This window comes from Zingiber officinale, chromosome 6B (genome assembly GCF_018446385.1).
Source record: "Zingiber officinale cultivar Zhangliang chromosome 6B, Zo_v1.1, whole genome shotgun sequence".
In the NCBI taxonomy this organism is placed as follows: Eukaryota; Viridiplantae; Streptophyta; class Magnoliopsida; order Zingiberales; family Zingiberaceae; genus Zingiber; species Zingiber officinale.
In genome coordinates, this window is record NC_055996.1 from 128,071,590 (window position 1) to 128,089,512 (window position 17,923).

General features: G+C 40.4%; 1 long non-coding RNA gene across 1 annotated transcript; it reads right to left on the reverse strand.

Moving 5' to 3' along the window:
* Positions 1–13,392: 13,392 nt before the first annotated feature.
* On the reverse strand, positions 13,393–15,957 carry LOC121990660. The gene is made up of 3 exons (XR_006114651.1): positions 15,676–15,957; positions 15,402–15,481; positions 13,393–13,621 (listed from the first exon to the last, which is right to left on the reverse strand). It is a non-coding gene; the product is annotated as an uncharacterized LOC121990660 (long non-coding RNA).
* Between the last annotated feature and the right edge of the window lie 1,966 nt (positions 15,958–17,923).

The following is a 17,923-nucleotide window of genomic DNA, read 5'->3' on the forward strand; positions in this document are numbered from 1 at the left end:
CAAAATTAAAATCTACGATTCGCGTAGATAGATTTAGACTATTAATTTGCTCAAAACCGATTAAGGGTGAATGAGAAATTAATGTTTAAAGTCAACCCAAAATAACATTTGTTATTCATTAATAAAATGCATAGGAGAATAGTCCCACATCGGAAATTCTCGATGTGTATTCTCTACTTATTAATGAAGATGTGTTAATGGAGTTAACACAAAAAATAAAAGGACAGGTGACCCCTTAGCCCAGGGCGAGCAGGTGCTCGCACCTGTGAGCCCGCCACCCGCCACGTGTGCACGTGCGCAATGGGCGCTTTGTAGGCGCACTTTGCACTTCATGCTCCAGGTGACATTGCAGTGCCTGCGTGGCACTCGGGTGACGTGTCAGGCTCTTACCTGACGTGGCAGTGCCTATGCGGCATCCTCGTGGGCAAAGGGAGATGACTGGACAGTTGACTTAGGGAATGGATGGCTACCGTTGATCAACGTTGATCAAATAGATATGATGGATGCGATCTAGAGCGTTGGATCGCAAAGAGTAACGATCTGACGGCCTGGGATGAGACTTGATCTGAAGCATCGAATCAATGGATCCAGATCCGATGGCTGATGACAATAGGCGGGATCTGAGGGTCACAACTCCTCAGATCTGATGGATGAGATTGAAGTGAGCTTGGTGAAGGGTTACAACCCTTCAGAATAGATGATCTAGATCGATCCAGCCCAAGGAACACATCCACTCACCCAAAGGACACTCAACCTCTTCGTTCAGTATAAATAGAACCCTCCAGATGATGGAATACTCACTCAATCTTCTCTTCTCTTCCTCAAGCATTCATCTCATCTTGTGCATTCAAGAGTCCAAGAAGTCTACTAAAAGGTTCGCTGGTCTCGGAAGTCGGAGTGCTACGATTTCGAGACGTTCGTCGTCGTTGTATCTTGGGAACGAATTACAACAATCCGTTAAGCACCGTAGCGGAGCAATATCGTTTACGGAGATAGTGTCGAACACTAGCCTCGACGATCAGTTTGCATACTCCAGAAGCTACCCGGCGACAACAGTCGTAAACGATATTTCCTGCAAACTGATATGGCTACCAACGACATTCCGACGGCCGTTCCGACCGTCGTTCCGACAACCATTCCGCACGGAGAAAAGCCGGAGAAATTCACCGGAACCGACTTCAAAAGATGGCAACAGAAGATGTTGTTTTATCTAACAACGCTAAACCTTGTACGATTTTTGCACGAAGACACGCCAGCCGCTACGGAAGGAAGTAAGGCTGCTAGCGATGCATGGTCTCATGGAGATTTTCTGTGCCGCAATTATATACTCAACGCCTTGGACAACACGTTATATAACGTATATTGTTCTCTGGAAACGGCAAAATCTTTGTGGGAAATCCTTGAGAAGAAATACAAGACCGAAAATCTGGATTGAAGAAATTCATCGTCGGTCGATTTCTGGATTTCAAGATGGTGGACTCAGCGTCTCATCTCAAGTCCAAGATATGCAATTAATACTGCATGATCTGGACGCCGAAGGCATGAATTCGCAGTTGCTACGGTAATTGAGAAGCTCCCTCCGTCATGGAAGGATTTCAAGAATTACCTAAAGCACAAGCAAAAGGAAATAGGGCTGCAAGACCTGATCCTGAGGCTACGAATAGAAGAGGATAATCGAAAGTTATCCGACTCCAGAGGAACCAAGCGGACTATAGACGAAATGTCCAACCTGGTCGAGCCGAACGCCAAAAAGCCGAAGCAGTTCAAAAGGAAGGCTCAAGCAAAGAAGTTCAAAGGCTCATGCTACAACTGTGGAAAGGCAGGACACCTATCCAAGGACTGCAGACGCCCAAAGAAGCCAACCAAGGGGCCAAAGGATGTTGCGAATCATGTCGCAACCTCTCTTGAGGACTTGGATCTCACTGCGGTTGTATTTGAAGCCAACTTGGTGGATACCAACCCGAAGCAGTGGTTCATTGATACTGGAGCAACTCGTCATATCTGTTCCGATAAAGCGATGTTCTCCAAGTATACTCTGATAAATGGCAGGAAGCTCTATATGGGTAATTCCACGACGTCGCCAATTGTTGGACTCGGAAAAGTTGTTCTGAAGATGACGTCCGGAAAGGAGCTAACACTCATTGATGTACTCCATGTTCCCGACATCAGTAAGAACCTAGTTTCTGGAGCGGCATTGGTCAAGGCCGGATTTAGGCTAGTGTTCCAATCAGACAACTTTGTACTTACGAAGAATGGTGTCTTCGTAGGAAAGGGGTACCTAGAAAAGGGTCTATTCAAAATGGTTGTAATGCCTGTACTCCGAAATTTTGATGGTAATAAAATAAATGCTTCCAGATATGTTGTTGAGTGTTTTAATTTATGGCATGATCGACTCGGACATGTGAATAATAATACTCTCAAACGCCTCGTCAAATTAAATTTATTACCAAACGTCAATGTTGACGGAACACTCAAATGTGAAGTGTGCGTGGAAGCGAAAATGACGAAACTACCTTTTCATTCGGTGGAAAGGACGACAACTCCTCTAGAGTTAATACATAGTGATCTATGTGACTTGAAATTTGTGCAAACTAGAGGAGGTAAAAAATATTTTATTACTTTTATCGATGACTGCACAAAGTTCTGTTATGTCTTTCTTTTGAGAAGTAAAGACGAAGCCCTAAAACAAAAGTTGAAAACCAACTTGACAAACGAATTAAAATAATTCGAGCGATAGAGGTGGAGAATATGGTGCACCGTTTGATGAATTTTGTCGAATCGGCATTATCCATCAAACAACGGCACCTTACTCACCTCAATCAAACGGTGTTGCGAACGTAAAAATCGGACACTAAAAGAAATGATGAATGCCTTGTTGATAAATTCAGGCTTACCCTAAAACTTGTGGGAAGCAATATTATCGGCAAATCACATTCTCAACAGAATCCCTCATAAGAAAATGATAAAACTCCATATGAACTATGGAAAGGTCGCGAGCCATCGTACAAATACCGAAAGGTGTGGGGGTGCTTGGCAAAGGTCGAAGTACCTAAACCAAAGCAAGTAAAGATCGGACCTAAAGCGTTCGATGCGATATTTGTCGGATATGCCCATAATAGTAGTGCATATCGTTTCCTAGTTCACAAATCAGATATTCACGATATACATGTGGGAACAACCATAGAATCTCGAAATGCGATATTCTTTGAAAACGTATTCCCAAATAAAAAGGGAAGCGTTGAAAGTGATAACAATGGAAGTTCAAACAAAAATGACGTTACCGAACTTAGCGATCAAAGTGAAGAGTCACGTCGTAGCAAACGGGCTAGAGTTGAGAAATCGTTCGGGCCAGATTTCATGACTTTCATGTCAGAAATGGAACCAAGAACATTAAGTGAAGCTCTCTCTAGACCCGATGCTCCAATGTGGAAAGAAGCTGTCAATAGTGAAATTGAGTCTATCATGAATAATCATACTTGGGAATTAGTAGACCTTCCTTCTGGTAATAAACCATTAGGTTGTAAGTGGATACTAAAACGTAAGTATAAAGCTGATGGATCAATTGACAAGTATAAGGCCAGACTTGTAGCCAAGGGGTACAAGCAAGAGGAAGGCCTTAATTACTTCGATACATACTCACCGGTGACAAGGATTACGTCCATACGAGTGCTAATAACCATTGCAGCACTGTATGACCTTGAAATACATCAAATGGATGTTAAGACTGCATTCTTAAATGGTGAGTTGGAAGAAGAAATTTATATGGAGCAACCCGAAGGGTTCATGGCTCTTGGAAATGAGAAAAAGATGTGTCGACTTGTTAAGTCGTTGTACGGACTTAAGTAAGCGCCTAAACAATGACACAAAAAATTTGACAAAGTAGATGAATAATAAATGAATGTGACAAATGCATTTATGTCAAAAACACACCTGAAGGCTATGTAATTGTCTGTCTATACGTAGACGACATGCTAATAATGGGCAGTAATTATGATGTAATCATGACTACAAAGAAAATGTTGACCAGAAATTTTGATATGAAAGATATGGGTCAAGCGGATGTTATATTGGAATTAAAATTCTCAGGACATCAAGGATAGTTTTAACACAATCCCATTACGTAGAATCTGTATTGAAAAATTCAATGCGCGATCTCTCTACAGTGAAAACACCTATGGATCTAAGTCAACACTTAGCAAAAACCATGGTGAGACCATATCGCATTGGAATATTCTCGGATAATAGGCGGTTTGATGTATCTCACAAACTGCACACGTCCGGATATTGCTGTACGGTCAACAATGAGTCGTTTTACGAGTAATCCAAACGACACCCATTGGAAAGCATTGATGCGAGTTCTCAGATATTTGAAATATATTATGAACTATGAATTACATTATGGAAAATATCCCGTGTATTGGAAGGATATTGTGATGCTAATTGGATATCGGATACAAAAGCTCCAAATCCACTAGTGGATATGTATTCATGATCGGTGGGGAGCAGTATCTTGGAAATCCACTAAGCGGACTTGCATTGCTCGGTCAACTATGGAATCCGAGTTTATAGCACTAGACAAAGCAGCTGAGGAATTTCTTAGAAGATATTCTTAGCTGGGTGAAACATGTGCCTGCCGTACTAATCCACTGTGATAGTCAATCGGCGATTGGAATGGCACAGAGTAATATGTATAATGGGAAGTCACGACATATACGTCGTAGACATAATACCATTAGGCAGTTGATCTCGAATGGAGTGATTGCAATCGACTATGTTAAGTCCAAAGATAATTTGGCAGATCCTCTAACGAAGGGGTTGAGTCGAGATCAAGTATACTGCTCATCAAGAGGAATGGGATTAAAAATCTACAACTAAAAACGACTGTAGCGGTAACCCAACCTTGTTGACTGGAGATCCCAAGATCTTGGTTCAATGGGACAACGAAGTTACAAAAGTTGTGGTCCAGCACATTAGATAGTTTATCTCTATCCCAATCCTAGGATGAATTTGTGTTGTCCTACCTCATGTAGTGAGGTTAAGCTTATGCTTTTAGTGACTTCTATACCTGATAAGGTGGAGTATGGTAGGATACTCTTGATAGAAGTGTCACATATGTGAGTGTGAAGACAGGCAGCTTCAATGAAACACTCATGAATCCAAGATGGTATTCATGGCCGAAATGGAACCAACCATGAGAACCTAAAGTAGGTGAGATAGATCTCTGTGTGGGTGTTATTGTCTAAGTATACACCAACAGCTGAGCAGTTCAAGACATCACGTTCACTGCGCAGCCTAGTATACTCGATAGCATTTCACTACGGAAGGTTCAAAGCCACAAGCTACCTCTCCCGATGCAGTGACTTATCGATTGGACTCTTGTAAAATGTCAGCATGCATACACGCATTGCATTAATTTCCATTCATGTGGGGGATTGTTGGATATTGGGGCCTTAAATGGACCAAAACGATTTAGAGGAAGGAAGCCATCAATTGTTGAAAGTCGTAATTGACTTCAAAATTAAAATCTACGATTCGCGTAGATAGATTTAGACTATTAATTTGCTCAAAACCGATTAAGGGTGAATGAGAAATTAATGTTTAAAGTCAACCCAAAATAACATTTGTTATTCATTAATAAAATGCATAGGAGAATAGTCCCACATCGGAAATTCTCGATGTGTATTCTCTACTTATTAATGAAGATGTGTTAATGGAGTTAACACAAAAAATAAAAGGACAGGTGACCCCTTAGCCCAGGGCGAGCAGGTGCTCACACCTGTGAGCCCGCCACCCGCCACATGCGCACGTGCGCAATGGGCGCTTTGTAGGCGCACTTTGCACTTCGCACGTACGCATCGTCGCGAGTTGATCAACATTGATCAAATAGATATGATGGATGCGATCTAGAGCGTTGGATCGCAAAGAGTAACGATCTGACGGCCTGGGATGAGTGTCTAGTATTCATATGCCATTGATCAAGGTAGAGTCGTTACTTGAGGTGTTGACAAGGGGTTCGTTGTTACCATTTTCTTTGTGAAGAAGTGTCATGATTTGATTATACTCCTTAGCAGTGAATTGTTTGGTTTCCAAGTTGGAGATGGATGGGGTGTTGACATCTTTCTTTCCCTTCGGCTTGACATCTTAGCCATGATAGCGATGTCTGAGTGGGAACTCATGAATGTAGAAACATTGATCAATATTGTCACCATCCCTATCGCAGTGAGAGCATTGAAGTTGTCTGTTGCTAATGGTTGATCGATGGGGCTCATCTCCTTTGACTTGTTGACCCCAATTATGCATCTTTTGTTGAGCAAAATTTACAGTATATCCAGTAGCATCTCGATTGGCGGTGACCTCATTTTGTCTCTTGTGTTGCTGTACAATAGCATGGACCTTAATGGGTGTCAGGTAAAGGATTCATCAAGAGTATTGAACCATGGATGATAGAAAAAGAATCATTTAATCCCATGAGAAATTGCATGACTCTCTCCTTCTCTTCTCTTTCGACAAGGCCCTTGACACCTCCACAAGTACAAGCAATTATATCATGATAAGAAGCCAACTCATTCCATAGAGCCTTCAATGTGGTATAATAAATCGACACAGATTGATGTCCTTGTCAGTGCTCCACGATTTCATGACGAAATTCAAAAATATGGGCATCATTCCCTTGAGAAAATCTATCGTGTAGATCATTCCAAACATCGAATGCAGATTCTGCATAAATAATACTCCCGATGATATCAGGTTGAACGGCTTTGAGGATGCATGACAATACCATATGATTGCAACGTTCCCATAGTGAAAACTCATTATCTTTTGCAGCTAGTGCTTTGATTGTCCCATTGAAGAATCCGATTTTGTTTTTGGCACTCGATGCTATTAGCATTGCATGACTCCATTTCCTGTAATTATTCCCGTCGAGTAATTTGGAGACAAGAACCAAACTAGGATGATCGGATTGCTGTAAAGTGAGTATATTCGATTGGTTTGTTCCATTCTTCGATTTCTTGGTTTCATCTCCCATTGCAGCGGAAATAATTTATCAGAACCTTTATTGCACTGATACCATGAAAAATTTAAGATATAGGGAGAAAAGTTTTGAGAAAATTTTCATGTCATTAATCGAAAGTTTACAAGGTATATATAGACCTATTACAAAGTAATAATCTTACGATTACAATTGATTCTATCTATGGAAAATCATAACTAGTTGATTCTAGTATAATTTATTTACATAGATACAAAGAGAGAATCAGGGATATTATTACATGAATTAATCAAATGAAATATTCTTTTAATACACACTGTGCACACAACTCTACTATAAATACATTGTTGGACCCCGTGGTTATTTTAATGTGATCAACCAAGTTAGTTAGATCATGTTTGTTTTTGATCCCTGTGTTTAAGTGTGCAGGAGCTTAGGAGCGCAGGAAATCGAGCGAAAGACCCAGCTAGCGAGAAGGACGGCACGGGAAGGGAGCTGAGGAACTCGATGTGTCTGAAGGACGAGAGAACTGCGGAAAAGTACACCGGTGGGCGAGAAGAACGTGCGCGACATTCGAGGGACGTAAAGACGGGACGGAAGACTGCTCGAGAAGAATGCCAGGAATCGGGTTCGGGTGAGCCCTATTCCGGTTGACAACAATCACTCAAGCGAGCAGAACCAGAGCAAGTCAACCTGGAAGTTGACTTGACAAGTGTTCGGTCGACCGGACGCCATGATCCGTCGACCGAACCCATATCATCAGAAGCCAACCGTTGGTGACACGTCAGTAGCCATGTCAGCAACCAACCGTTGGCTGATCGGTCGACCGAACAATGGGATCGGTCGACCGAACGCAGGCTCGATCCACACAGACTGCATCTGGACGAAAGGCTGATCAAGAACGCAGGTTCGGTCAACCGAACCTGGGGATCGGTCGGCCGATCCCTCTCGAGTCAAATCCTGATCCCGAAGATCAGGTGAACTGGATAAGTCTTGGAACCCCTATATAAAGGGGTCTCGAACAGCTATTCAAAATCAATGAAAATCAACTCTGTATTTCATTTCCAAGCAACGTGTAAGAGCTTTCAAAGTGTAAAAGGCTTCTCCGCCTTCAGAGAATGAGACTCTGTTAGTGCACCTATTCAACCGTCTTGGATTAACAACCGTCTCGGTTGTAACCAAGTCAATTCGCTGAGCCCCTTTTTCTTCTCTGTTATTTGTACTTAACTTTACTGTTGCTTTTATTTTGAGTTGAAAGTTATGAGGAGGGTATTCTTGTTTGCAGGCAATTCACCCTCCCCCTCTTGCCGGTCTCGCTACACCAACAAATGGTATCAGAGCCCGACAACCTCAGAAGGACTAACAGCCGACTGAAGCACAAAGATTGAGACAATGGCCGATGCGAACATTCATCCCCCAAAGTTCGACGGAGACTTCACAACATGGAAGCGAAAAATGGAGGTATTTTTTTAAAACTAAATTTGATATACTTTTAATAATGAAATATGGGTATGCAGCGCCAAAAGACAAAGAAGAGTGCAACTAGACGAAGAACGAGCAAGCGATTTCGTGGCCAACGGAAAGGCGGAACTCCACCTTCTAAATGCCCTGCCACCCTAGAAGGTAAGTCAGATCAGAAGCTATGACTTCACCAAAGACCTCTGGGAAAAATTCCTGGAGCTCCACGAAGGCACCTCAGAAGCAAAGCTAGCGAGGTGAGACATCCTCCGGACATAACTAACAAACCTCCGGATGAACAACGGCAAGAAGGTAGTGTAATTCCAAGCGAGAGTCAATGAGCTAATAACGCAACTGACAAATCTCAGTAAATCGGTAACGAACCGAGATTTCATCCGATACGCACTCAAATGTCTTCCCCAGAACTCCTGAATGGGCGTCCTTAGTAGATGCATACTACATCTCCAAGAAATTTGAGATAAGTAGTTTAGAAAGCTTATTCTCTACCTTCGAACTTCATGAGTCTCAACTTGCAAAGCCTAAACAAGTAGAGAAGTCGAACCTTAGCATCGCCCTAAAAGCCGAAAAGGACGACTCCGACTCCGAAGCATCGATCGACGAAACTGAAGCGGCTCTTCTGGTAAGAAAATTAAATAAGTTTGTTAAAACTAATAAGTTTAAATCGCAGTCGAGGAAATATCAACGCAACAGAAGGACGGTCCGATGCTACAACTGCAACCAGGAAGGACACATCAATGATGATTGTCCCAAACTGAAGAAAAAGAACAAGGAAAAGCCTAAAAACCCAACGTCCTCAACACGCAAGAGTCGGAAGGCTACATGGGATGATTCTTCATCCTCCGAGTCAGAAGTCGAAGCATTTTCAGGATTAGCACTGATGGTCAATCATCTCTTTGAAAATGACTCAGACTCAGACTCAGAGATAAGCATAGATGAAGGGGGAGGATCATCAGAAGAAGAAGAAAGTTGCGATGAAGGGGGAGCATTACCAAGTGAGGTAAGTAAGGTACGTGATCTCACTCCTACTCAGTCTTTTCAGTTCATCAAAATGCTGACAAAAGATCTTGCAAAATTAGAAAAAGAAAATGTTGAATTGAAATTGAACCTAGCAAAAGCATGCCCACTGGAAATGCATAATAATCTAAACTTAGAAAATGAAAAATTAAAAGTTGAAATTTAGAAATTGAAAAATAATGATGAATACGTTAATAAATTCCCAAATTCAAAACTAAGAATTTATGGAAAGTTAAATTGGTATATTAGAAAATATCAGGGGCAACTTAGGAAAGTTCCTAGAAACTATGTACCCCCTAAATTTTTGAATAACCCAGTAGGAAGGAATCTATACTGGATTCCAAAATCTCTACTAGATTAAAATTTTTATAAGTTAAGAGCTTTCAGCTAGAAAATTAAAACGGTAAAATTTCGTTATGAGGCTTTGACTAGAAAGTGGTTGTCGCTCCAATAACCAAGAAGGTCTAGTACCTCGCCACTGCATGGAAGCCGAATATAGAAATGAAATGTTTAATTAACTTTCTGAAAAAGCATTAAAATTAAAAATAAATAATGCTTTGAAAGGATTTTAAACATCTTCCTGAAAATTCTTCAAAAATATTTTTTATCTAGAAAAATGTGCCTTGTTTAAAATTTTTACTTAGTAAAATTCTAATTTTTTTTTAAAAAATCTTTTCTGAAATTAGATTTTTTTCTAAGCTAAGCTTTTCTAAAAATAATATTAAATTTTTACTTAGCAAATTTTTCAAATGACTTAGAAATTTTTTTTAGGATTTTGGAAATGACTTAGAAAATTGTGTTTACCCCGTTTTTGCTGTGATCAAAGGGGAAGAGTTAAGTAACAAGTTTAGGGGGAGTTAGGAAAATTAATTTTTTTAAATATCTTGTTTGTTTTGTTGTTGCAAATTTTATTATTGCAATTTTTGTGTTTAAAATGTTAGTTTAGTCATTTTCTTAAAATTACTATTTATTTTTTCCCTAATTTGAACTTGGGTTGATGCACATCAAAAAGGGGGAGATTGTTGGACCCCATGATTATTTTGATGTGATCAACCAAGTTAGTTAGGTCCTGTTTGTTTTTTATCCCTATGTCTAAGTGTGCAGGAGGTTAGGAGCGCAGGAAGTCGAGCGGAAGATTCAGCTAGCGAGGAGAACGACACGGGAAGAGAGTCGACAGGCTCGGTGCGTCCGAAGGACGAGAGAGCTGCGGAAGAGTACACCGGTGGGCGAGAAGAACGTGCACAACGTTCGAGGGACGTAAAGTCGGGACGGAAGACTGCTCGAGAAGAAGGCCGAGAATTGGGTTTGGGTGAGCCTTATTCCGGTTGGCCGCAATCACCCAAGCAAGCGGAACCAGAGCAAGTCAACCTGGAAGTTGACTTGACAAGTGTTCGGTCGACCGGACGCTATGATTCATCGACCGAACCCCTATCATCAAAAGCCAACCGTTAGTGACACGTTAGCAGCCACGTCAGCAACCAATCGTTGGCTGATCGGTCGACCGAACCTTCTGATCGGTCGACCGAACCGGAGATAAACCAGAGACTTAGTCGAGCATGTAAATCGGGCCAGCTTAGGGAGAGATCGTTGGTTGATCGGTCGACTGAACAATGGGATCCGTCGACCGAACGCAGGCTCAATCCACACAGACTGCATCTGGACGAAAGGTTGGTCAAGTACGCAGGTTCGGTCGACCGAACCTGGGGATCAGTCGACCGATCCCTCTTGAGTCAAATCCTGATCCCGAAGATCAAGTGAACTGGATAAGTCTTGGAACCCCTATATAAAGGGGTCTCGAACAACTATTCAAAATCAACTCTGTATTTCATTTTCAAGCAACGTGTAAGAGCTTTCAAAGTGTAAAAGGCTTCTCCGCCTTCAGAGAAGGAGACTCTGTTAGTGCACCTGTTCAACCGCCTTGGATTAACAACCGTCTCGATTGTAACCAAGTCAATTCGCTGAGCCCCTTTTTCTTCTCTGTTATTTGTACTTAACTTTACTGTTGCTTTTATTTTGAGTTGAAAGTTTTGAGGAGAGTATTCTTGTTTGCAGGCAATTCACCCCCCCCTCTTGTCGGTCCCGCTGCACCAACATACACTCCTTCTCGGAAATGATCTGGAGGCGGAGAAGCCTCGCACAAGATCAAATATAAGAAATACAAACTAGATTACACAAGAGATTGAAAACGATTACAACAAGAAATCATGCTTTGATTGCTTTTTTCTTACTTTGATTTAGTCTCTTATTGATTCAGAAATATTGTAGCACTTCACTCTGAATTGTCCAAGAATCGATGGCAAAAACCCTAGATGAACTGCCCTTTATATTGAAGTTGTTTGAACCATTTTTCGCCTCTCAATCGATTCATTTTTCCTTCCAATCAATTGTCAAGTCATCATTCGACCATTCAACTTATAGAATGACTCTTTTTTGAAAATTAAATTGATTGATGAGTCATATCAATGGATCGGAAGCTTCTAAGCAATCAATTTAGAAGTCTGCTATTCGATCACGAACTCTTACCAATCAATTGGGCAAACTTCCAATCAATTCAGCCTCTTTGCGAACATCCCTTGCAAAAATCATACTCTAATCGATTGCTCCAATCAATTGGAAATGGATGAATCGATTGGTCAATCGATTCAGCACCTTTTTGTGCTTGTACGAATGACCTTCAATCGATTGGCCCAATCAATTGGAAAGGGATAAATATATTAGCCAATCGATTCAGCACTTTTCTATGCTTGCACGAATAGCCTCGGATGGGTCTAGTGACTAGCGCATGAGGTGTTGCCACCATGAGGTCTGAGGTTCGAATCTCGACAAAGTTAATGTAAATGTCTCCCTTATGTGCTAGTATTATTCCAAAGGCTAGTAGCCGCCCGTGATTTATCTCCTCCGTGTTGACCCTGAGACGGGTTGGCGGGAGCGCTGGGGGCGAGCGTATTCGCCTTTTGCCACCACGAATAGCCTCTAATCGATTGGGGTATTCAATCCAATTGATTGGTTTTGGGACCAATCGATTATCCTAATTGTTAGGACACTTTGGGAGCTAGAGGGGGGGGGGTTAATAACTTCGATCGTTTCATTGATGATGATTTGCAGTGGATATCTTGAAGTAAGGCCTCACTAATGCTAATATTTGGATTTTACTTGGTTTCCACTTCCTTGAAGTGACTAATCCAAGGGTCCATTCTCCTCACAATCTCATCCACTATGAAATCACTTATTCTTGAAAATAAATTGAAGGTGGAAAAGTTTCGTACAAGCTTACAACAAGAATACAAAGAAAACAAGGAAGTAAATAGATAATACAATGAAAACCTTGCTTGTTTGATCTCTTGTTACCTGTAGATGCCTCTTAAAGCTTGAAAAGTGTAGCAACACTTGCTCAAGAACTGGCGACTGTGTGTAAAGGATCTGGTTCCAAATGTCCATGAAAACTCTTTTCTAAGGTTTTTCGTTTCCTCCCAATCGATTAGACTCACTCCTAATCGATTGTCATGTCACTACAAGAAAAAAGCTAATAGAAAACGCTTTTAAAGCGTTATCTTTGTGCCTGAAAAAGCGTTGTTAAAGGCACTGTTGTTAAAAGTCTACTCAACGACAACGCTTTTAAAGCGTTGTCGTTTGTAGCAAAGACAACGCTTTTGCAACGCTTTAAAAGCGTTGTGTATTTTTTGCAAAAACATCATTATTGCAACGCTTTAAAAGCGTTGTTGTTTTTGGCAAAGACAACACTTATGCAACGCTTTAAAAGCGTTGTCTTTTTAAAAAAAATTATTTACAAAATCATTTTTTTATATTTACAAAACTATTAATTTTCTTTTACCATATCCAGATTCGAATTTGACATATAAAATAGCATTAATTAGCTCAGCTAATGATTTCAAACTCGTACCAAACAATAGAATTCAACTACAAAGTATTAGTATTTACAGGAGAATTCAACTATACACAAAGACTAAATATTTCTGTTTCAAAGTAGTTAGTGACATTCAAATTTAAAACAAAAAAAAAACACAAAACAGCTAGCCGGCCTCGAAGACAACGATCTGCATGCTTACTTCTACTAGATATATTGATCAAAATGGATTGACGGCTTGAGACTGGGACAAAACACCTACCACTGTGTATCTGTCACAGAAAATAATACCATCAGTATTATGCAAAAGAAATTTTCGTACGCTAAGGAAAATTAGGAAAATTTAGTCAACGATCAACAAAAACAAAAACAAAATTTCCTGTGCAGTGTCTGTAAAGTATAAACAATATATAAACGATGGATGTCACAGCAATGTAACCAATATTGACAATATTATATATAATATAGATATCATAAAGTGTGTAATTATCCATGTGATCATGTATAACAATTCCTCAATATCGATCTTCTACTAAACATCCTACATAATCATTGAGAGGTACCTGTAATTTAAAAATGCTGTCGGATGAACTAGAATTCTAGAAAGCATGAGATTCACTTTCTTTACAACTTAAAAATGCAAGCTAAATAACATACAAGTTTCTCAATGGCTTTGTATCTAGAAGAAAGTAATCTAGACAGTGAACTCTTCTTCAGCTCCTTGTTAACAATTGTATTGAGTGTAAGAGTTATTGCACTAACAATTTCCTCTTCCTCTTCCTCTTCATATGAAAGATTCCATTTCTCCAAGTCCTAGATATGAAAAGAAGTTACACAAAACAAATAACCAATCAATATCAATTTATGAAGAAAACACCAAGATTGCCCAAATACATAAAAATTTAAAAAATAGAAAGCTTCCAAACATCTTCCAATATTTTAGATAAACACTCTTGATTGTTTACATGCCTTATAATCTTGGACTTATAAGCGTTGGATGATCATATAGCTTACAAGACAGATGGTCTCCCCCTTCTGAAATATTCATAAAGGCTTTAGGAGGATGGTTTCATCAATACATGTACAACTATGAAAGTGATATTTTAGCATTTTTACAGGCCTACAATTTGTCAATGGTTCTATCTATCTAGAAGATACAAGTACTTTTTGGGTAATCGGTGAAATCTATTTTTTCATGCAGTTTCCCTATAACAACAGGATTAGAAGACAGAAAACCACAATTTCACTTTTTGGGTAATCGGTTCTATCTATCTAGAAGATACCAACAAACTTTATCAAGCTATAATGCCACAATTGACAAGATAAATTGTTTCCTACTATCAAGTTCTGGGGGTTGACAAAATAAATTATTTCCTGCTATCAAGTTCGATTTTGATTCTTTGAAATATTCTAATCTATGTGAAGATCAGTAAAAGTGTAGCTTTTGTGTCTTAAAAGATTTAAAACTAATAGGAAATTACAGTAAAAGCATAGCATCTCATCATTTCATACTCATTTAGAGGAGGGGAAAAAAAACAGGATCTGTCCGTATAGCACATTCTTACATTGCCACTGTAGCCAATTTTCATGTGAAAGGAATATAACATAGATACATTCAGATCATGCAGAACCCAAGTATATGGTACTGCTATAAAATTAACAGCAATAAATCTTTCACAGCAGAGAACAAGATGGTCATTCAACATCTACAATCAAATACTGATAAAGAACTTAAACTTAATGGTGGAAAAAACTATTCAAACAGATTACATACTGTAAAACAGTGAATACTAGAGATACATTGGAAGTTTCTTGGCAACATGGCCTGAACTAGCAATAACGGATGTTAATTCAGTTACAACTTACAATCATTTCTGAACAAGGATGGTAATCCTCATTGCTTATTATCAAAACACTGTATAGTGGCATGAATACATTTTTGGCTGCAGACAGATATCAGCATCAGACAAAAATTTCAAGCTATAGATCATGCAGTTTCTTGTTGCACCTTAAATTGCATGTATTACAACTACATCTATAGTATTTTGTTACCTCGCCTATCCAGATCAAAACTTCAAGATTTTATAGATCCTGCATAACTGCCGAAGCATCTTCACAAAGCTTACGCAATGCTGAGGAACAAGCATTTGAAGAAATTGATTTTGTGAGCTATTGTTCACAATGGGCTATTATTAAAGAAAAAATCTAAATAGAGGAAGCACTTGGTGATACACTAAGAAATGGTTGGCAGCTTTTACAAAGAGAAATTAGTGTTAATCGTCAAGATAAAAAAACATGAAGAATGTAGTTGTATTTGAAGCATTACCAGATATCATAGCAATTTGTAAGGGCAAGATGAAGTCCATTTCCATAAAGTCATTTATGCACAGGTTGCTTCAGAACCCCATGAGACATCATCTCATCCACCGCATCCTTGGAGGAAGCAAGCCATGCGTAACGGACATTTGCATTGCCACAAATCTTTTTTGTCATTTCAACATGTTCTTTGAAGAGGTTAAATCAAACTTGACCTAAAACATGAGGGAGCTAGCCGGCAGCAAGGGGGAGTGTGGAGGTCAGCCAAGGGTAGGGGAAGGCGTTAAGAACCTTCTTGCTGTAGATGTTGAACACCACGTTCAGCGCTCGGTGAAGTAAAATCCAATCTTGACCTTCTACACCACCGCTGATCGGCTCGCCGATTAGCTCTCCTCCTCGCCATCAATCGACCATTAGGGAACCCCCTTGGAGGTCTTCATGGAGAGTCATCCCTCCTCCATTAGATCAGCAACCAAGGTATCGATCTCCTGCCGCGATCCGCACCTGGACAAGGTGGAGACGCGTAGAGGTTGAGATCGACATCGTACTACTGCTCGCTTCGAGCGGCAGTGAAGGCTTTCAAGGCAAGGCGCGACTGGTGCTAAAAAAGCTCACTGTTTGAAGGTGTTCGGAGGAGAGATTCGTGGAGAGTGGTTTGTGGAAGAGAGGTTTGACGGAGAGGAGTTCGAAGGAAAGATTCGCGGAGAGGGGAGAGGGAGGAGAAGACTATGCATGAGTTGGTGAGTTGGTAGGAGAGATTCGGGAGAAAGGTGGGTGCCAAAGTGAAACCTAGATCTTTTCTACTCCTTAGTTGCATCCAACGGTTCAGATCATTCTAGATTTAGATGAGGGCTTGACAATAGACAACGCTTTTTAAAAAGCGTTGTGTTTGACCCATAAAAATCACTAATATACAACAATTTTTTAAAAAACGTTGTCTATTAGTAAGAAAATAAAGAAATAGACAACATTTTTCACTAAAAGCGTTGTTAAAAAGAAAAAGACAACGCTTTTTTTAAAAAGCATTGTCTTTTAAGTGTTGTAAAATCCCAATTTTCTTGTAGTGTGTAGGATATGCTCATTCAATCTGCAGAAAGACTCTTTTTTTGAACCATATTCGATTGACGAACCATCCCAATCGATTCACAAAGCCTTAATTGATTACATAATCAATTCTGCAACTCTCTGTTGACTAGTGAAAAGTGTTGGATCGAGATGCACGTGAGAGGGAAGGGGGTGAATCACGTGATTTTTAAAACATTTCTTTTCAATTTTAAGAACTCAAGGTCAAGAACACAGCGGAAAATTAAAACGAAAAGCCAACACCAGAAGACACAAGCGATTTACTTGATTCAGAGCCTTCGGCGACTCCTACTCCAAGACCCAGGTCCCGCGGATCTATCGATGGGTAATCCACTAAAGGCCTCTTTCGTTACCTCCGGAAGAGAAAATCGAGTACAAAAAAAGTTAGAACAAGTGCAACACATTGCACTTGCCCTTTTCTAGTAATCAAGTATACAAGTAAAAAAGTTACCGACATTTTAGAGATAGAAGTAGGGTCACTCGTGTGTCGGTGTCAAACTACCGGCCGTGATAGAAATTTCTCGGAACAGTTGTCGGGAACAGTAGCTTCACAATAGAGTCATAGCAAAAGTCTGGAGCAGTCAGAAGTTTAATTACATGCATAGTAGCTCGTATGGGTGTTTTTAACGCCTTCTTAACCATCTCGACGTAACATCACCGAGCGGCCAACTGATCGCCTTTGACTTCGCCCACCCGGTCGTCCACCAGGAACTTGATCTTTTGGTAGTATGTAGACACCATCGTCGCGAAATCTTTGAGGGTCGGTCGGCCTAAGATGACGTTGTAGGCCAACGGTGCGTCCACCGTGATGAAATTTGTGGTCCTGGTTCTCCTTAGTGGCTCTTCCCCTAGTGAGATGGCTAGTCGGGTTTGTCCGAGTGGCAACACTTCATTGCCCGTGAAATCGTAGAGAGGGGTCGTCATCGGTAGCAACTCATTTCGATCGATTTATAATTGATCAAACGCCTTCTTGAAGATGATGTTCACCGAACTCCCTGTATCAACAAAAGTTTATTGAATAATGTAATTAGCAATTACTACCCGGATGAGAGGGATCTCCACTCCCTCCAAATCGCTGGAGTCGAAGCTGATCTCGGGCCCTTCGACCTTCTCCCTGCTGCATCCCATGGCATAGATCTCCAGTCGCCGAGCGTACGACTTCTTGGCTCTATTAG